The 21,499-nt window shown below is 50.9% G+C and overlaps 1 protein-coding gene across 2 annotated transcripts in view; it reads right to left on the bottom strand.

Moving 5' to 3' along the window:
- The window catches only part of USP9X (ubiquitin specific peptidase 9 X-linked), a 1,605,828-nt gene that overhangs the window by 976,892 nt on the left and 607,437 nt on the right, over positions 1 to 21,499 (bottom strand). The window lies entirely within an intron of this gene.

Here is a 21,499-nt window from a genome sequence, read left to right as displayed (position 1 = left end):
CAAAGCAGTAGTAGCCGCTGTGGCCCGAGTAGAATGGGCGCGCAGCCCAACAGGAGGGTCCTTTTTTGCCAAGGAATAACAAATTTTGATGCACAAAACGACCCACCGAGAGATGGTCCGTTTGTGCACAGCTTTCCCCTTCTTAGCACCCACGTATCCAACGAAAAGTTGGTCGTCCACCCGGAACTGCTTTGTGCGGTCCAAATAAAAGGAGAGCGCACGTTTTGGGTCCAGACGGTGGAGCCTCTCTTCCTCTTTGGAAGGATGCGGAGGCGGAAAGAAGGTGGGCAAGGTGACAGACTGCCCAAGATGAAATGGAGTCACCACTTTCGGAAGAAAGGAGGGACGAGGCCGAAGGACAACCTTGTCCGGATGAACAGAGAGAAAAGGAGGCTTTGAAGATAAAGCCTGGACCTCACTCACCCGTCTAGCCGAGGTGATGGCTACTAGAAAAGCAGTCTTAAGCGTCAGCAGACGAAGAGGACAATTATGAAGAGGCTCAAAGGGAGCACACATTAGAAATGTGAGAACAAGATTCAAGTCCCACTGAGGCATTACAAAAGGGACAGGAGGGAACGTGTGAGTAATGCCTTTTAGAAAGCGTGTAACTACAGGGGACTTGAAAAGAGAAGGCTGATCAGGAAGCCGCAAGAAGGCAGAGATGGCAGCAAGATAAGATTTTATTATTTATTGTTGACCGAGCACTACTTAAACGCTGATTGAAAGCGCTCCTCATTATTATTTATTGTTGACCTCTGAGGCGGAAGCCGGAGGACTGTATTTTGCTCTGTTTTTAAAAAATTTACCTGCATTTGTCACTGCTTTTAAAAACGAACTCACCTTCACTTGAAGCGCTTGCTAAACGCGCCGAGCAGCCCTCCTGACAAACCCCGATACAGCGGATCTTATCGCTGAGACAGGGTAACCCCTCTAACCGCCATCGCGGCTCGAAGGCGTAGACACGCCCACAACGAGGCCACGCCCTCCCCCTCCCCGCCTCAAATGGGTCGGCCATACCAGCGCAGAGGACGAGCGCAGCGGGAGCGCCGTTTGCGCGCCGAAGGCGCGCCTAAGGCAAGCCCGTCTGCGCCCGTCCGCGCTCGGCCGGGCTCAGGGTCAGAACCCATGCCGGACCCAGCATCCAGTAGGGTAAGCTATTCGCGTCGGGACCTCCTCAGTCTCAGACCCTCCAATGACAGTTCATGCAATTATGTTCACGGGCTAGAAGGACCATTTTTTAACTGTTTACTCTGCCGCCCAGCTCAGCTGCAACTCCCTAGGTCTCCCGGCAGTCCTCCGACGCTGAAACTGGCTACTCTGAATTGTCGCTCACTCCCTATGCATGCGCTGCTCATCAACAACCTAATGGAAGACCACGAGCTAGACATTCTTTTCCTCTCTGAAACATGGCTCACGGACCATTCGGATTCAGATGTTGTGCTAGCCCTCCCTCCGGGATTCCTCATCCAGTCCCAACCTCGTCCATCAGGCAGAGGAGGGGGACTGGCCATCATCTACCGGAACTATTTCTCCTGTAGAACCAATGACGCTCATATCCTGGACTCCGAAAGCCTGTACTTCACAATCCAGCTAGCGCCGACTAGCTCATTGTCAGGCCTCCTAGTCTATCGTTCCCCTGGCCATGCGGGCCCTTTTACCAACGCTCTCCTAGAGTCCATAGCGTCTCAGGCCCACTCCACATCTAACTTCTCGATACTAGGAGACCTCAATATACACTTCGATGACCCCCTAGACACAGGGGCAGTCGAATTGATTTCAGAATTGGCTGCCTATGGTCTCCACCTCACCAACTCTGGAGCCACACACATCAAAGGCCACTTGCTCGACCCGGTGTTTACTAACATCCCCACCCTCAAAGCCAAAGAGTCCCTCCCCCTCCCATGGACGGACCACTTCATGGTCCCTCTTCAATTACCAGGAGCCTTTAAGAAACCTCACAAACCCAGGACCTATACCAGGGACAGGGCTTGGTCCAGACTCTCCGCGGAGGCATGGTCCACAACCCTGAACTCCACTACCCCCCCCCCCCCTTCCGAAGATCCGGTCACCGCAGATAGTACATTCAGGGAGTGGATTTCCACATCACTGGACTCCATCCTCCCCATAAAATCCCGTGAGGACAAAAACGGGAAACTAGGTTCAGCCCCCTGGTACACCCCGGAACTACGGTCTCTCCGCAAGAACTGCAAAAAAGCAGAGCGACTTTGGAGGAAAGACTGGCTGCACGCCAGCAAGGAAGCCTATCAGAGGTCAGTGAGACTTTACAAGTCAACTCTGAAAATCACTAAAACCTCGCACTACGACACCAGAATAAAAAATCCCACCAACTCGGCAAGAGAATCTTTTCTCATCGCCAAAGAGCTCTTGAAAATACCATCCCCCCCCTCCTCCAACACACTCCCAGCGGATAGAAGTGACGAACTGGCAACCTACTTCAATTCCAAAATCGCCCAGATCCTAGCCTCCCTCCCCCCTCCCTGCCTGCTGAACCCCATGGACCATGATACATCTACCAACCTTACAGGAAACAACAGGCATCCTCAGCTGACCGCTTTCAGGGCAGTAACTTTGGACGAAGTAGGCTCAACCATGGCCAAAATGAAAAGCGGCTCCCCACTGGATCCCGCCCCCATTAGATTCCTGAAAACAGTAGCCCCTGCCATCGTGCCCACGATCACGGAACTAATAAACATCTCGCTCTCTCAAGGCTCGGTCCCCCCTAGTTGGAAGAGCGCAGTAGTTAAGGCACTTTTAAAAAAACCTCATCTGGACCCCGCTGACATGGCAAACTACCGACCAATCTCACTCCTTCCATGCGTCAGCAAATTGGCAGAGAAACTGGTCAATGGGCAACTGTCTCAGTTTCTAGAATCGAACAACCTTCTGCGGCAGTCCCAAACTGGGTTCCGCCCGGGCCACGGCACAGATACCGCCCTTCTCGCTGTCATCGAAGAGGCAAGGTGCATTCTGGATTCAGGAGGGTCAGTGGCAGTGATCCTCCTGGACCTCAGCGCAGCCTTTGACACGGTTAACCACCGTGTCCTTCTTCATCGGCTGGCCGTGGCAGGGCTCGCAGGCTCCGCGATTACTTGGATAGAATCCTTCCTTTCAGGGCGCTCGTTCCAGGTATGGGATGGCAATTCACACTCTGCCTCCCTCCCCCTCCTGAGCGGAGTCCCCCAGGGGTCCTCATTAAGCCCCACTTTGTTTAATGCTTACATGGCCCCCCCTTGAGGATGTCGTCGCCCCCTTCGGGATCAAGATAGTAAGTTATGGGGACGACACGCAATTGGTCGTCTCTCTCTCACACCTTGACAAACACCCAGACAACCTACTGAATTGCCTCCAGGAAATTCACTACTGGATGTGCGAGTCATCGCTCAAGCTAAACGGCTCAAAGACAGAAGTCATGCTTCTGGGCAAGCAATGGACATCCATCCCCTCATCGGTCTGGCCAGATGTTTTCGGGGAAGTTCCCACCCCGAAACAAGAAATCAAGACCTTAGGAGTCTGGCTGGAACCCGAGCTGTCGCTGAAAACTCAAGCAGTCAAAACAGCAGGCATCTGTTTCGGGCTCATGCGCTCCATCCGCAAGATCCTTCCACTACTTCCGCCCCTATCTAGGAAACTCCTGGTCCAAGGTCTGATCCTGGCGCGGCTAGACTACAGTAACATGGTCTACCTAGGAGCTCCGGTAGCCACCATGGCAAAACTTCAGCGCACGCAAAATGCAGCTGCCCGGCTCCTTTTGAATCTCCCTTCCAGAGCCTCAGCCAGACCAGTGATCAAGGCCCTCCACTGGCTCCCTATTCGACAAAGGGTAGAATTTAAGGCCCTGTGCACCGCACACAAACTTCTCAATGGTCTTGGCCCTGCCATCCTGAGAGACCTGGTCACCCCTTACAAAGCCCCCAGATCCCTACGCTCGGACAATGAGCGGCTGGCCAACGTCCCTAGATACAGGAAGGCACGCACCGGCGGCCGTCGCTTTTCTGTAAAAGTCTCCTCCGGATGGAATTCACTTCCTCGCCCTCTGAGGACGGAACCCAGCCATCTCCTGTTCCGGAAAAAATTAAAAACTTTGCTGTTCCCAAAATAAGGTCGCCTGTCCCCTCTGGTCTCTACAATGTTAAAGCCGTAGCCCGGGAGTCCTTAAAGCGATTCAGCGCACTGTCCGCTTTCTCGCCAAAGAGGCGAGTGCCATCAAAGGGCATGTCCATGAGAGTTCTCTGAACATCGCCCGAAAATGACGTGGACCGCAGCCAGGCGTGACGTCGAAGCGCCACTGTGGTAGAAATGGCCCTACCCAGCGAGTCCGTAGTGTCAAGCCCACATCGGATAGCATGTCGCGCTGCATCCCTCCCATCGGCCAGAGCCTGGGTAAGTCGTGTCCGGACCTCCTCCGGACACAGGGGCAGCACGTCCTCCACCGCATCCCACAGAGAGTGGGAATAACGGTCCAAGAGACAGGCGGTGTTCAAGGACCGCAGGCCCAAACTAAGGGAGGAGAACAGCTTCTTGCCAAACTGTTCCAGTCTCTTGGAATCCCGGTCGGGAAGGAGGATTGGGAGGTAGAGGCCTGGATAACCAGGCTCTCAGGGGTAGGGTGTTGGGACAGAAAACTGGGGTCGCCCGGAGCAGGGCGGTGGCGCCTGGCGACGTTCCTATCCACAGGAGGAACTGTGGAGGGCTTGGACCAGGTGCCCTGCAGAACGTCAATGAGGGCCTCATTGAATGGCAGCAGAGGCTCAGTGGAGCTTGCTGCAGACTGAAGCACCTCAGTAAGGACGTTAGTCCTCACAGCCACGGCAGGCAGCTCGAGCCCAAGGGCTGCGGCCGCCTTGCGCAGCACCACAGAGAAAGCAGCGCCCTCCTCCGAAGCCACAGTCGGAGGAGAGACGAATCCAGTGTCTGGAGAGGTATCCAGGCCACTGGCCTCCCCCAGCTCATCTGCCCAGTCCAGTGACAATTGAGCCTGAACGGCCATAGGATCCTCGGATCCCTCCCAGTTGTCCCCATCATCCGATTCCTGGTATACAGGAGGAAGGAGCGGAGCCGGGCGATAGACATAATGTGTCTCCAGCGGCGCCGAACGCGGCGTCCATCGACGCCGTACCGGCGCCGGGCCCGGAGTGGGGCTGAACTGGGGCTCGACGTCGAGCGGAGTCGACGTCGGCGTCGGGGGTGGTACCGGTGTCGACGCTGGCAGAGGAGGCGTTACGAGGTCGACCGGCGTCGGCGGGGACTCGGGAAAGGGTCCCTCGGGCGCTTGCGGCGTCGGGGCCGGAGCCACCGGCAGGCAAGGCAGTCCAGTCGGGTCCACGGGGCCCGAAGGCGCGCCAGCGGGCGTCGACGGCGGAGCCAGACTCCTCATGGCCGAGAGGAAGGCACTGACTTCCGCCGGCGTCGCGTCAGTCCCAGGGACCGGAGGGTATGGGGACTTGCGCGGCGCCTGCGGCTCCGCCGGAGCCGCGGGGGTGGAACCACCCTGACCCTCGGCCGAGTCGCGCGACCGGCGAGGGGAGTCCGAAGAGCGGTGTCGCCTCTTGGACTTCTTGGAATGCTTCGACTTACCCGAAGACTTGGATCCCGACGACCGATGGTGACGTCGGCTCCGCAACCGATCCTTGGACCTCCTCTTGGACCGGGATCGAGAGGCGCGCGGAGCCGAGTGGCGAATCTCGAGAAGCTTACGGGACCGCTCCCGTCTAGCCTTCGAGGTCAGGGCCTTGCAGTCCGAGCACGACTCCGCGTCGTGGTCGAGGCCCAAGCAGTAAAGGCACCGGCGGTGATGGTCCGTAACCGACATCAAGCGGTTGCAGTCAGCACAGGCTTTAAAACCAGGCATCCTACCGGCACCGGAGTCGAGACAAGATCAAAAAGGATCAAAAAAGTTAGTCAAAAATTGACTAAAGGAGTAGCTCTCCCGGATCTGCGCTTACTGGCGCGGAAAAAAGAAGAACTGACGTCAGCGCGCGAGGGCGGCGTCTAAGTACTCCGACGACGTCATTCCGGCGCAATACGCCGACGACGGACGCGGAGCCGCAGACGACGCCTAGCGACGCGCAAGGGGTATTGCTGACGAAAAATCTTCCGGATCCAGTCTGACGCCTGGGGATATTCTAAGGTGAGGAATCTAACTAACGTGTTTCTTTCAGATGCTGTGGACGGAACCCTCTATCTGGAAGAAATTCTCCATACTGGTATATATTGTAATTTAGGCTGCTAGTCCACATATGCTAGGACAAAACTGAACCTCTGAACTCTCAGAGAATGTAGATGGGTTAAAGCAGGTAGGGTGAAAACAGTTTGAGGTGGGAATCTCCTAATTCTAATGTGTATGGGGTCAGACAACTGGCATCTGAAGACCTTGGGGCAGGACAATTACAGACTTATCCATACCATGTACCAGAAAGGGAAAACTAATATTGGATGAGCCCCCATAGATAAGTCGTTATGACTACTACATTGGGCACAGGATGGAAAGCAGTGACCCAAGCGTAGGTAGCCATAATCCAGGGTTGCAGTGGAATGAATATCACCGCAAACTCAGATGCAAAACACTTGAACAGAACTTTCAAAGCGGTCGCGTGTGACAGTATTCACTCCTCCAAATTCCAGCAAGTTTGCCATTATGCACATAGAATATTCAATACAAAATTTATTGTTTGAATACTAAAAACCATATAGCTCATGTGCACACAGTACAAAGTTTAAAAAAAGAACTCAAGTAGATACAAAAACAGTGCAATAATCGTACTTTAAAATGGGTTATGGTTAAAAATTTCCAAATATTGAGATTGTTGCCTGTATAGTTCAAGGTTTTGGTTAACAAAACAGTCTAGCTTTAAAAGTCTGAAAGGGAGACGAGTGAATATGACAATTAGTTTGAAAGCTGAAACCAATGCTCTAGTGGGCCACACTGGATAAGCCGGAGGTCCCTAAATTGTTTTAATGCGATGAGATGTGTGGCCAACCGGCGGAAGATTTGCCGCCATGTTTTTCTCCAGCGATTTAGCTGCTCTGCTGACAAACTTAGTGAACCGGATGTTCAACTTTGTGTTTTCTGGGTTCATAGCAGCTATTATGGCCCGACGACAAGTACGGGGCCCTAGTTTGTTCCACTCCTCCCGCAATAAAATCCTTCGGTTGTTGAGAAAAGCAGGGCATGTGCAGGCTATGTGCTCCAAGCTTTCGGAGTGGTAGCCGCACTCCCTTAATTCGATACTGACACTGGGGCGCTGCCATTGTGGCAGATGCTTTAAAAAAGGCCATTCGCCCAACCTTAGGGCCATAAACTTAAGCTTCCAGAAAAATGAGAATGTGCTTGATAAGTATAATGGCTCAACCCCCGATTTGAGATTGGAGAGAACAGCCCAGGCATATTTCCTTCTAGATAGTTTTGCCCTGTCGGAATGAACAGTCCAGAGCATGACGCTTCGCTCGATTACGATCTTTAATGACTGTTGTGATGGGTTTGTATCCCAGTATTCCGTAACTCCAAGTAGCTGTAGGGAGTGGGCCAGGTGGTGCCGATATTTTTGACTAGATGTGCTGGTCGATATTTCATTCCAAAGTTTTTCCTCCAGACTGCCTTCCTGGAAGTTATGCAGTCTGTTGCAGAGCTTAATAAATGCTCCTGCCTCGACGCCATTATGATCTAGTAGGTCGAGTTTTAATCTAACCTGTGCTGGGGATGAGGACCTTGGCAGGCCCCATGCTTGTTTAAAGATTCTGGCGGTCAATTTGTTTAATAAGATGTTTGCTGCGCCCATCATAATCTCGTGTCCATATGAAAGAGAGTTGGTGATCTTAGCCTTCATCACCTTGACCAGTGGAGTTAGGCTTGGCCCAAGTAGCTGCTTTGAGAGTTTTGCGGAGGCGACCTCAAATGACAGTGCTTTGGCCTTAGCGTCTTTTTGCTTGGTGAAGGAGCCTTTGGAGTCAAGGAAAACTCCCAAGTATTTATAGTGTGGCACGGTGTTGATGCTTTTACTGTTGAAGAACCACCCACCTTTCTGCTGCTTCTGTTTACCAAAATGAATTAGTTTTGTTTTTGACAAATTCAGTACAAGGGCGTTGTTTATTGTGTAGGGGAGTAGTTTGTCGAGTAGCCTCTGCAGGCCTACCTTTGTGTGGCTAAGTAACACAAGGTCATCAGCGTATAAAAGGTTGCTGATGCGGGTTCCATCTAGTTGAGGCGGGTGGGAATTAACCTTGTCAAGTGTGGAGGAAAGGTCCGAGATGAACAGGTTAAAAAGAAGGGGAGCCAACTTGCATCCCTGTTTAACACCGCTTGCTGTTTGGATCTTTTTTGAGACATGAGAGCCTTCGCACAACTTTATTCTAATCCAAGTTCATGAGTGAAGTTGGATTATGGCTTTTAGGAGAGCCGGTGGTATGCCCCAGCTCTCTAATGTTTGCCATAGGTGGCCACGTGGCACCCGGTCAAAAGCCGCTTTGAAGTCGACGAAGCAGCAGTAAAGTTGGATACGGCGGACTGCTGCCTTCTCCATCAAAACGGTTAGAGTCAGTAGTTTGCTGGTTGTGCCCGAGTTGGGCACAAAGCCGGTCCGATTAAAGGGGGGGCGCTTGGTTGATTCAGCCCAGGCTGACAGCTCATCCAGTAAAATGCTGGCATAGTATTTAGATTCGATGTCAAGGAGGCGATCATTCTATAGTTTCTCGGGTCGTTTATTTTGCCATGTTTATAGATGGGGTGGATGATAGCGCCTTTCCAGGAATCCGAAATGTTATGGTTGAGAATGTAATGTAAAAACAGGGGTGCGAGGTGGCCTGACCACAACTTTGCATCGGACTTGAACAAGGCCTGGGGTAGTCCGTTGGGGCCAGGAGCACCGTCTGACCTGCCTTTCCTGATTATCCGGGTGATGGGGTTTCTCAACACTCTTGGTGTCGTCAGTGTGAGAAGTTGGCCTAGTATATGATGTTCACTAATTAAAGTGACCACCCTGTACCATGCCAAGCAACCCTTATGGTGTGGTTGTAAGTCAACCTTTTCGGACCAGCTGCCCTATTGGTAGCGTAGGCTAAGCAGTCTTTTAGGCTAAACTCGATTAGGCATGTTAAGCAAGCGGTTTCACCATATGCAACCCCCCTTTATACCAATGAAAGGACACCACACAGATCTATATTCAAAATATATATGTATTTATTACTCAAAGTATCCCCTAGACTCTTTATGAGCACAGGAGCACAAGTCGTTAAACAAGAAAGTATCACAATATACGAAAGTTGCACTTTATATGGGTAGGCCCTGGTGGCCGCTCAAACCATATACTAAAATAGTGGTATAAGTACCACGAACAGGAAAGGGAGAAGGCCTAGGGCCTTTAGAATCGCTGGGCCTACAAGGAGCTAACTTTAGTTAGTGACCAGGAGGTCCACGGGTCGCGTGTGCAGTAAGGAAAGTTACACGCGGGCGCCCATAGGTTTTCAATGGGTGCGTAATTGTTCAAAAGTTACTGCTAGAAGGGTCTTCTGGTTGGACTACGAATTCAAGACTTCAAACCTAAACATTAGAGATGTTACTCTACACTTGTGCACCGGAGTGCCAGCTTTACCTCACCCACAGGAAGCGGGTGCATAGGGCTCGAAGTGCGTCGGGTTTCGTCTATCTGTTCAATGGAGCCTGACGACAAAGATGCTGCAGGCGGTCGGTCCAAAAGAGATGCGGTGGATCCAAGGATGGATCGGAAGTGTAGAAGACCTGAAAGCAGAGGGGACAATGTTCACAGTCACTAGCCAGTGACCGGCGTGGCACCAGGTAGGTACCAGGCGATGTCGGGTGCAAACAGGTGGAGAGGTGAAGCTTGTCTACGCAGCCACGTAGTCCCTGAAGTTCGACGACGTCCAGGAGTCGGTTCATGAGCTGTCCCACGCAGGCTCTCGCTGTCGGCGGTGTCGGCGACTCAGACTGACACTGATTGTCTCTGTGTACAGATGACTTAAAAGCTTTTTGAGCTTGCTAATAGAGATTGAATAAGGATGCATTTCCTGGGCTTTTTCTGGCCTGGCGTCGGGCCGAATTGCTCTGGGATTTTAGCTTTTTTGTTGCCTGCGAGATGCAAGGTTGTGATGTGTCTTGCCAGGTGTGAGATTTGGACATGAATTTATTAATAAATCTGTTTACAACAGCCTCTTAGCTGTCAATGATGGGTTTGTCTTTTTCACTTAATAAGCGTACAAAAGCATTGCAGTTCTCCATAATAGTGGAGGCGGTGCTGGACATCCGTTTCATTCTCCTTAGGTTCTCTGTATGACAGTCTGATAGCATATGAGCGATTGCCTGGTGGTGGGAAATGTTGGGTGAGAAGGTTATTATTTGGGGTCGATGGTCACTCGATTAAGGAGAGCATTTCGAGGTTTCCTAATGTGAAATCCAGAAATTAATAGGTTCGGCCGTTAGTTCTAGTACAGAGTGTCTGTGGGTGAGCGACCGTTTATTACAATATAACCTGTTCTGCTGAATTGGAGGACAGCGTATTCGCCCAATTTGGAAGGTCTAAGTCCCGATGGTAATGTTTGTGTGGCAAGGTGTGGGGGAACCGCTGGAAGGATGATCCCTAGGTCCTCGAACTGGTTGTGGAAAAGGTTTGTATTAAAATCTCCAGAAATTAAACAAGGATTACTGCCGTATGTGGTCAAGATGTTGCATAAAATTCCGGTCGGGCGATCCAGTTTGAATTTTCTCTCAGTGGTGCACGGAGAGATGTAAACATTTAATAGTAGGAGCTGGCTGAGGTAGAAGAACAAGTTACTTACCTTCGGTAACGCTTTTTCTGGTGGATACAGTATCTGCCTGTGGATTCCTCACCTTGTGAATATCCCCTGCGCCAGCATTCCACGGAACTTTTCTTCCCCAGCATTCCACGTCGACGTGGGCGACGTCACAATACATCGGCTCCGCACGCGACTCCGTACGACGTCATCGGAGCCATAAGAAGCCCACGTCGGCGTGATGACGTCAGTTCCACCCATTTTTTCCGTGCCTTCGAGGCGAACAGGTGAACCAACGACAACTCCAAGTATACACAGTATATAGAATACCAATACATATACATAGCATACAAAACAAAGGAATGCTAATCAAACAAGCATTTCCTACAAATGTACAAGAGAATATACAAACATTTCAAACAAGACCTATTCCATGGTATACAAAGGTGGACAAAGGGGAGGCGGGTGGGTCAGTGAGGAATCCACAGGCAGATACTGTATCCACCAGAAAAAGCGTTACCGAAGGTAAGTAACTTGTTCTTCTGATGGATACATCTGCCAGTGGATTCCTCACCTTGTGAATAGATTCCCACAGCAGTCCCCACTCCCGGAGGAGGGTGTCCACCTTTCTATACCAGAAAGTCTTACAAGACAGAGCGCGCAAAGTGGCCCTCCCTCCTCATCTCAGAGTCCAAGCAATAATGCTTTGCGAAAGTATGGAGGGAGGCCCAAGTCGCGGCCTTACAAATATCTGCCACAGGAACACCCCGGGCCAGAGCAGATGTTGAAGACTTGGCTCTAGTAGAGTGAGCACGAATACCCTCAGGAGGAGTCTTACCAGCCAGGGCGTAGCAGATCTTGATGGTCAGTATTATCCATCTCGACAGCGTGCGCTTGTGCACCGCTTTACCTTTAGAACGACCAATGAAGCCAATAAAAAGCTGGTCATCAATACGAAAGTCCTTGGTCCTGTCCAAATAAAAACTCATAGCCCTCTTCGGGTCAAGGCGATGGAGTCTTTCCTCTTCTTTGGAAGGATGAGGGGGTGGATAGAAAACAGGGAGGGTAATAGACTGCCCCAAATGGAAAGGAGTAACAACTTTTGGCAGGAAATCAGCCCTGGTCCTGAGAACCATCCTTTCAGCATGTAAGGTAAGAAAAGGAGGTTTGGAACTAAGAGCTTGAAGCTCACTCACCCTCCTTGCCGAGGTTATGGCTACAAGAAAAACCACCTTAAAGGACAACAGCCTCAAAGGACAACTATGAAGAGGCTCAAATGGGGACCCCATTAAAAAGGTTAAGACAAGATTAAGGTCCCGCTGAGGCATTACAAATGGAGTGGGAGGAAACATGTTTGTAAGGCCCTTGATGAACCTCAGAACAACCGGAGATTTAAATAGCGAAGGTTGATCTGGGAGGCACAAAAATGCCGATAAGGCCGATAGATAGCCTTTAACCATGGCCACAGCACAGCCCTGCTGAGCCAAGGAAAGGGCAAACTGGAGCACCTCGGAAAGATGCGCTTTTAAAGGGTCAATGGATCTCTCTCCACACCATTTAACTAACTTGGACCACCTGTAGGAGTAAATGGACTTGGTGGAGTGTCGCCTGGCCGATAAAATAACGTCCACCACATCAGGTGGGAGAGAGAAGGAACTCAGGTTGCCCCGTTCAATCTCCAGGCATGAAGGTGTAAGCTCTGGAGGTGGGGGTGTAGAACCTGCCCCTCTGACTGCGAGAGGAGGTCTGCCCTCAGAGGGAGACGGAGCGGAGGGCACAAGGAGAGGTGGAGAAGATCTGTATACCACACCCTTCTTGGCCAATCCGGGGCGACCAAAATAACTTGGGCCCGGTCTTGGCGAATCTTCCTCAGAACCCGAGGAATCAAGGGTATGGGAGGAAACGCATAAAGGAGTTGTGAGCTCCAACTCAACTGAAACGCGTCCCCCAACGCCCCCTGCATCGGAAACTGGAGACTGCAGAATGACGGGCAGTGCGTGTTCTCGCGGGTGGCGAACAGGTCCACCCGAGGTGACCCCCACATTCGAAAGACGTGACGAACCACCTCCGGATGGAGCCTCCACTCGTGATCGGCGGAGAACCGCCGACTGAGACTGTCCGCACGTACGTTCAGCACCCCGGCCAGATGATTTGCCATCAGACAAATCTGATGGTCCTGAACCCAGGACCACAGACGCAAGGCCTCTCTGCAGAGACAAAGAGACCCCACTCCTCCCTGTTTGTTTACATACCACATCGCGGTCGTGTTGTCTGTCAGGACTTGAATCGACTGACCGCGAAGGGAAGGAAGGAAGGCCTTGAGCGCCAAACGAATCGCCCGCAATTCCAGAAGGTTGATGTGAAGCAACCTTTCCTCCGGAGACCAAAGTCCTTTGATCTCCAGATCCCCCAGATGCGCACCCCACCCTAAAGTGGATGCATCCGTTATCACTGTGGCCACCGATGGAGGTAGATGGAAGGGCTTTCCCTGAGACAGATTGCCCTCCACGCTCCACCAAGACAGATCCGCTGCAGCTTCTCCGGAGATCTTGATCGACTCCACGAGATCCCCGTTGTGCTGATACCACTGCTTGCGGAGGCACCACTGGAGCGCCCTCATATGCCAGCGTGCATGGTTGACCAACAGAATGCAGGAAGCAAACAGACCGAGCAGGCGAAGGACCTTCAGAACTGGAACAACCGCTCCACTGTGGAATAAAGGGACCATTTCCTGAATGTCGAGAATCCTTTGAGGAGGAGGGAATGCTCGACACACAGTAGTGTCCAGTACTGCCCCTATAAACAGGTTGCGTTGAGAGGGCACCAGGTGAGATTTGGGCACATTGATCGAAAAACCCAAGTCGAACAACAGCTGAGCTGTCACCTGCAGATGACGCTGCACCATCTCCGGGGACTCTGCCTTCAGAAGCCAGTCGTCCAGGTAGGGAAAAACCGGAATCCCCGACCTCCTGAGATGAGCAGCCACCACTGCCATCACCTTTGTGAAGACTCGAGGTGCGGTAGTAAGACCAAACGGGAGGACCGCAAACTGATAATGTTGCGACCCAACCGTAAAACGGAGATACTTCCTGTGCGACTTCAGGATTGGGACATGAAAGTACGCGTCCTGCAAGTCGAGCGACACCATCCAGTCTCCTTGCTGCAACGCTTGAAGAACCTGCGCAAGGGTCAGCATCTTGAACTTCTCCTGTTTCAGGTAAAAATTCAAGATTCTGAGGTCCAGAATCGGACGCAATCTGCCGTCCTTTTTGGGGATCAGGAAATACCGGGAGTAGCATCCCTGACCCCTTTCCTGCTCCGGAACCACCTCTATTGCACCCTTCTGAAACAAGGCCAGAACTTCTTTCTGCAGGAGAAGCAGGTGGTCCTCCGAGCAATAACCTTGGCAAGGAGGGTAAGGGGGAGGAAACTCCCGAAAGGGAAGGGCGTACCCAGTCTCTACGAGGTTCAAAACCCAAAGGTCGGTTGTAACAGATTTCCAACCCCGTAGAAAGTAGGACACCCGACCCCCCACAGGTCTTACATGATCCGGGATGGGGGATCTAGGGCTGCTTCCCTGAAGCCTCATTTGGAGCAGAGGAGGAGGAGGAAGAAGAGGGGTTGCGACCAGAACCTCTCCGACCCCTTTGCTTCCCTCTATAGGAACGATAGAGGGGATTCTGCTGCTGTTGTTGCTGCTGCTGTTGTGGCTGTCGGAAGGAGCGAAAGGATGATCTTCCGAATCCCCTAGCCTTACGGAAAGTTGAACTCTTAGCAGGAGCCTGCAGACCCAAGGACTTCGCCATCAACCTACTGTCCTTAAAACGTTGAAGGGCAGAATCTGCCTTCTCCCCAAACAACTTTTGTCCATCAAAGGGCAGATCCACCAGCGTGGCCTGGACATCTGCAGAAAAACCTGAGGAGCGGAGCCAAGCCTGTCTCCTTGCGGCAATGGACGACCCCATAATCCTCGCCATCGAGTCCGTCGTATCCAGCCCAGACTGGATCACCTGTCTGGCAGCTGCCTGAGTGTCCGCCACAACCTCCAAGAAGGACGACTTATCCCACTCAGGTAACTTAGGGGCCAAAGTTTTTATAGAGTCCATCAAGGCATGAACATAACGCCCCAGCAAGCATGTGGCATTTGATGACTTCAACGCCATACTTCCTGAGGAGAATGTCTTTTTGGCCGCCTGATCAACTTTGACTCCCTATCAGCAGGAGATTGGGGAAAAGCACCCGAAGCATGTTTAGAACATGAAGCCTGCACCACTAGGCTCTCCGGAGAAGGATGCGTGGATAAAAAATCCGGGTCTCCTGGCGCAACCCTGTACCTCCTCGCCACCTGTCTGCAAACCGCCGGTGCTGATAGAGGCTTCTTCCACACCTCCAACACTGGTTCCAAGAGAGCCTCATTGAAAGGTAACAAAGGCTCCGAAGCAGACGTCGGAGAGTGCAACACCTCTGTAAGTAGGTTGGACTTGTACTCCACAGAGGGCAGCTGCAGATCTAACAACTCAGCGGCCTTCTTGATCACAACGTGGTAGGGCGCCAATTCCTGTGGTGGAGAAGACCTTGCAGAAGCATGATCCCACTCCGGGGTGGTATCCAAACCACTTGCTACCTCTATTCCTCCAAACTCATCCTAAGAAGAGTCGACTTCACCTTCTTCCACCTCAGCCCGATATCTTTCTTCCTCCAAAACCCTTTAAGCCTCCCGCCTCGATCGGATCCGGGGAGCCGGCATAGTCGACGCCGTACACGGCGTCGGTGGAGCCAAAGGCACCGGCGTCGGAGGCGCCACAGGTGGAGTCGGTGGCGCCGGATGCGGCGCCGATGGAGTCGGCCTCGGCGTCAGAGAAGGCTCCGAAGATTGACGGTCCATCCGAGGTCGAGCCGGATTCCCAACCGGCGCCGGAAACTGCCAAGAAGGCGCCATCGGCATAAAGGGCAGAAAAGGAGCCTGAGCGTATTGCTGCGGCACTCCCAGTGAAAACGCCATCGGACCCACGGGACCTGTTGGTGCTCCGGATGGGAAAGATGCCTTCTGAAAAATGCCATACATGGCATTCAGAAATCCCGAAGGATCCGTACCTGGAGCCGGGAATTGGGGATAAGGAACCGCCCCTGTATCCTCCTGTGGAGTCACCGGCGTCGGCTCCTCAGAATCATCCACCGGAGCCGCGGAGTCACCAGGCACCGGAACAGACTCTTCCTGCTCCTGCTCATCCAAATGCACATCAGATTCCACCCGACCCGGAGTCGAAGCCTTGGACGGCGCCGGTGATGGCGTCGGGGAACGAGCTGGAGTCCGCTTCGGCGAGGGAGACTTCGAAGACTTATCAGGAGAAGGCGAAGGAGACAAGGCCTTGCTCTGACGTCGACGTGGCGAAGCCGACCTCGACCTCTTAGACTTCGAGGACCGACGCCGAGAAGAATGCTTCCTCTTCTTGTGGTGCTTCTTCGACTTCGACGACCTCGAGGTCGAAGACTCTCGCCTGGACTTCTCCTTTTTTCTCCCTCTCTTCTCCTCACCGATCTTCTTCATGAAGAGTTTGGTCTTCCTCTCCTTCAGCGCTTTAGGATTCATGCTCCTACAGCACCCGCACTCATCCACGTCATGATCAGAGGAAAGACACCATAAACAGTTCTGATGCGGATCCGTCATGGACATCAGGCCTCCGCACTCCCTACAGGGCTTAAAGCCCGACTTCCTCGTCGAAGACATACCGATTTTAACAAAAATACACCACTAGACTACAAAGTATCTAGAGAGCACTGGGAAAAAACCGTTGCGCGTCGACGGCGCGGAAAAAAGGGAACTGACGTCATCACGCCGACGTGGGCTTCTTATGGCTCCGATGACGTCGTACGGAGTCGCGTGCGGAGCCGATGTATTGTGACGTCGCCCGCGTCGACGTGGAATGCTGGGGAAGAAAAGTTCCGTGGAATGCTGGCGCAGGGGATATTCACAAGGTGAGGAATCCACTGGCAGATGTATCCATCAGAATTTCTGCCCACAATGCCAGCGACAAAGTCAACTTCAAATTTTAGCTGTTTGATACGTGCAGACAGACTAGTAGATGCATAGATAGAAAGTCCGCCACACAGTCTGCTAAACTTGCTCTGTCTTATAGCGGGAGACATGAATTTTAGGTACCCTTCGATTGGGGTGCTGGTTGCTAACCAAGTTTCCTGGAGAAGAATAAGGTCGTGTTTTTTAAAAAATCCGAGTATATCTGGTGATTGGGATTTCGACAAAATACCATTAATATTCCAGGACCATATTATTAAACCTTGTTCGATGTTATTTCAATCGATCCGATGCCGGGATAGGGCTGCTGGCAGCCATGACCAGTCTGCACTTCGGGTGGCTTGCTGTTCTTCACTGCGCTCAAAGTTGCCAACTGGAGAGCGGCTTCTGGCTGACTTCAATACGGAGAAAGGAGCAGGACTTGTACTAGAAACTGGAGCCTGGATGGGTTCGAGTATTGAAGGGTAGCGGGGAGCTCGAGGCGTTGCTTTAATTATTCCCCAGTTTTTAAATTAGTCGGCTTTTGATTGCACCAGTTCCCTTACGGCTGTGGATGCTAATGCAATTAGGGTCGATTCTCCTGCTTGGGTGCCGCTACTGGGTTTGAATTCGATGGCAATTATGTCTTTTGATTCCAGCGTACATAGATCCGGGATTGATTTACAGAGCCCGATTATGTTCCCACGGTTTAATTGGTCATGTGGGCCTTGGAAGACATACTCAGGTGTTAGCAGTAATTTGGTCTTGTTGCTGTCGGAGGCTGGTTTGTGGGTTTCAGCAGTTGAGGGCTTATTTGGCTTAAACTTTGCATCTGAAGTTAGTTGAGGGACGGATATGACGTGCAAGGGGGGGGGGGCTTGCTCGCTGACTTGATTAGTTGATGCTGGAGTAGGAACTGTTTTGCGCGTGAGCGCCTGAGGGGGATGGCTGGATGAGATTGCCGGATACTGCGAGTCCAAGCCTTTGCTGAGGTTAACAGCAAGATGTGAGCCTGAACTGCTAATCGTCACTTGAGGTGGGGAAGAAGCTTCTGTAGCTAGCGAACGCTTTTGCAGAGGCATCGTTGTGGCTAACATGTTAGCAACTGTTGAGTCTTCATTGCCTTAAGGGTGCCTGTTCCCAATATTTCGATTTTTCCCTGAGTAATTAGTTGCGGACAATGCCTTGAAGCTTAAGGCGACTATTTCTGATGAACTTTTCACTTTTGGATGTGCTTTTTGAGGCGTTGGAGACTTGAGCTACTTGCTACAGGTTGGTAGGGACGCTGAGCTCAAGCTCTGTGCGGTCACAAGTTTATTATTTGTGAAATAGTTGCAGATTTTTTTTTGGGGCTCATCTGTGTGCCTATTACGGGATTTCCAGAGTCTTTTTTTCTCCGTTTGGAGAGCCGATGTGTGAATTGTTGAGATGGTTGGGGGTCAGTAGTGTCATCAGTAGTTGCATTGGAGCCTTAGACGATGGTGAAAAGATGGCTGGTATTTTATTAGTCGTGTGCTCAAGCTCCAAGTGTTCACCCTGCGCATGGGGTCAGGGAGCCTGGGTGTTGGAATCTTCTGGATTTTTGTTAGTACTGAGGACAGGAATCGGGGCAGTGAGGATATGGAGTCAATATTGGGAGAGCAACAGCATACTGACTTAACTAGTTTTACTTGAGATTGAGCTTTTATTGACAGTGAGTTGAGCGCCTCCAGTTTTCGATCAATCCCGGCGGTGTACACAGCAAGGGTGTTTAAAAGGTCCACCTGCTGGTCAATGCTGACACCATAGATTGAAGGGTTTGTAAGAGTTGTGACCAGAGCTCGTTTAAGTCTGGTGATGAGGGGCTAACAGTCAACCTGTTGAATTCTTTGGTGAAAAAAGACAAGTCGAGCAGGGTGTTAGGCATGGTGTTGTGGCCGCTGTCTGTATTGATCTTATGTTGGCAACGGTTGACTGTTAATGATGATAAGATTGGGGATGACATTGTGAGATTGCTTAGACGAACGTTTGCCTGAGTTGCAACTTGTGGGGTAAGGACTTTGATAGTTGCTACTGGATGGTCCTTAGGGGTTAGGGTCTTGGTTGCGAAATGAGAAAACTGGCTGGGGATCTGAACAGAGTGAAGGTTTGGCAAGGTCACCTCGCGTCCAATGAATGATGAGGGGGAAGCCAGTGCGTGAGAGTCATCTTGCAGGTCAAAGGAGAACTGGTCGAGAGCCTGGTCAAGAGCCTGAGGGGCCTCAGGAGCTTCTTTTATTTGGAGGTCGGCCCTTAATGGAAAGCCCAGTAGCGATGAACTGGGGCCTGTCTCGCCTGTGGACACATGGATCATGGGCTGGACCAGTGTTTGGTGCGGGTGTGGGGCTTTGGCGGCTGAATCGGAGGTCAAAAGGATGTCGAGTGAGCTTGATCTGGATTTTGATGCGGGTGCAGATCTTCTAAAGAAGTCCCTTAATGACCTCTTTTTACGAAGCTGCGATAGCTGGAGGTCTCGGTTTCGAGTCTTCAGAGCTTGGGCTCTCCTGGAGCATACTGACATCACGAGTTGAATCACCACGAGTTGTTTGCTGAGCGAGGGCATCATAGGGAAGCTTAACTTGAGATAGAAACTGCTGGAGTTGAAGCTCGGGAGCCGAGTCAGACAGTACACGGTTGTAGTTTCGATAATTCTTCTAGTTTTACAATTGGAGATATTGCCGATGCTGCAGAGTCAGAAGCCCTCATCTTGAGGCTTTTTTTTATTTTTAGGAGGGTTAGGTGGGCCTTTCCTGATTTTCCCCCATCTCATCGCTGGAGGGCGTTATTGGTGGGGGATAGGGAATAAACCGGGAGCCGCTGACCGCCCTCGCAAAACCCCCACTGACCGAGCAACTCAGAATGATCAGAGTGCTCCAAAAGCTAAGAAAGCTCAGAAGGCTCATTCAGGGATTGTAGATCCGCGAGGCAGTGCAGACTTGAAAAGATTATGGACGGCTGGTTGATTTCCCCGCTTGGGTAGCACCTTAGACTCATTGGTGTAGTTGGTGCAGTAGCTGTGCAGTAACGGTGGTGGTGGTGATTGCTGGGAGGCTGTCAGGGGGGCCTCCGAGGTACTGGCTGTTTTACGGTGGCTCTGCCGCTCACTCACTCGCACACCGCACCGCTGCCCTTCCGCTGCTCCTCCGCTGACCAGAAACGCCCTTCCGGTCAGCTGCCGGACTCAGAATGGCACATAGAATAATTAATACACCATTTGCGGCAATAATCTAGCACATTGGGACACGAGTTACCAGAATCCAACAGACTGCTGTTTGCAGTACTTGGACATATCTTAATTAGAGTTTTGTTCCAAGAACAGAATTCACATTTAGGATACAGCTGTTTAGATATTACTGTACCAGTCATCTCAGATATACATTTTTAAACCATCGCAACAATAATAACACTCAATGTCTCATCCCACTCACCCGAACCAGCTTACAGTTATTGATGTAACCACATTCCACATACAGTACTATTACATGTCATGTTGTATCAAACAGTCAATAATTAAAACACCCCAGTAACATTAGAATGAGGTACTGCGGGATCGAGCCACGCCCTTGGTCCACCTCTGTTTTCTTGATCTATCCGTCCCTCTGACTTGTGTTGTAAATAACCCCGGGTCCAACAAATCCTGCATCATTACTCTCCAAGCGAGCAGCACATACAGTAATTTGTCATCTTTCATCGTTCTTGTCATATGTTCCTTCTCTGCAGTAGCCCACTCCCTCAAATCTCCCTTCCACTTCTCCCTAGTGGGAGATTTGGTACTCATCCAGTGAATCCCTATGTGTCTTTATTGTAACCGTTAGCCCCAGCACGGTAAATCGTCTGCTAAGCTTCCGTTTCGGGTCCCTGGGTTCTGGCTGCATTACTCGTGGGTTTTATTAAAGGATTTTTTAAAGTGTAAAATGCGTTTTTGTCCCATTCTGGTACCACATGCTGGATTTGCATTTCTCGTCATGCACAAATTTCACACCATTTGTCTGAAATTTTGAGTAATTATGCAAACGCACAAAGCGTGAATTTTGCACACGCCTTAAAAAATGGGCATTATCTAGACACATCGTCAAGTTTCACACCTGAGTAACCCCAAAAAATGTATGGCATTCTAAACCCTTAATCTTTCAGAAAATAGAAATGCGGAAAGGTCAACACTACATGCAAGCACACAGCTAACCTTTGTTTCATTATGGTCCATTTTACTACAATCTAGTAAAGTAGGTTCCTTCAAAAAGTGTCAAGTGGGCAAAGTTTAAATTCACAACAGTTGCCTCTTTTTAGAGATTCAGCATTACAACTCTTCAAACAAAAGTGTAGCTTCGTTTCACGGTGATTCTACCCATGTTGGTTAGGCACTACCACTTGAATGCATTAGCAAATCTTTAGTCAATAAGAGTGGTGCTAGCTAGTGAGCTGCAGATTATTGATGAGTAGTTTTTGCTTTCGGAAAATAGGCTGCTTATGGGAAGGTGTCAAAAATTACCACACCCAAAAGGCAGGTAGAAGTTTACGAGTGTGTGTGAAGCAGCTTCTAATAAACCTAAAAAAGGAATTTAAAAAACCCTCCAACAAAAGAGAATAATGGACTAAGTAGGAACATCAATAACAACTCAAACAAGCCACAATTCTGGAACAGGACGAAAAGAAACGCAACAGTAAACAGTGTTCACAGCCAGTGTTTAAAAAAAAAAAATCTGTTAT

The sequence above is a fragment of the Triturus cristatus genome, chromosome 8 (genome assembly GCF_964204655.1).
Source record: "Triturus cristatus chromosome 8, aTriCri1.1, whole genome shotgun sequence".
Lineage (NCBI taxonomy): Eukaryota > Metazoa > Chordata > Amphibia > Caudata > Salamandridae > Triturus > Triturus cristatus.
Note: the sequence above shows the minus strand (reverse complement) of the source record. Positions and strands in the feature narration are given on the sequence as shown.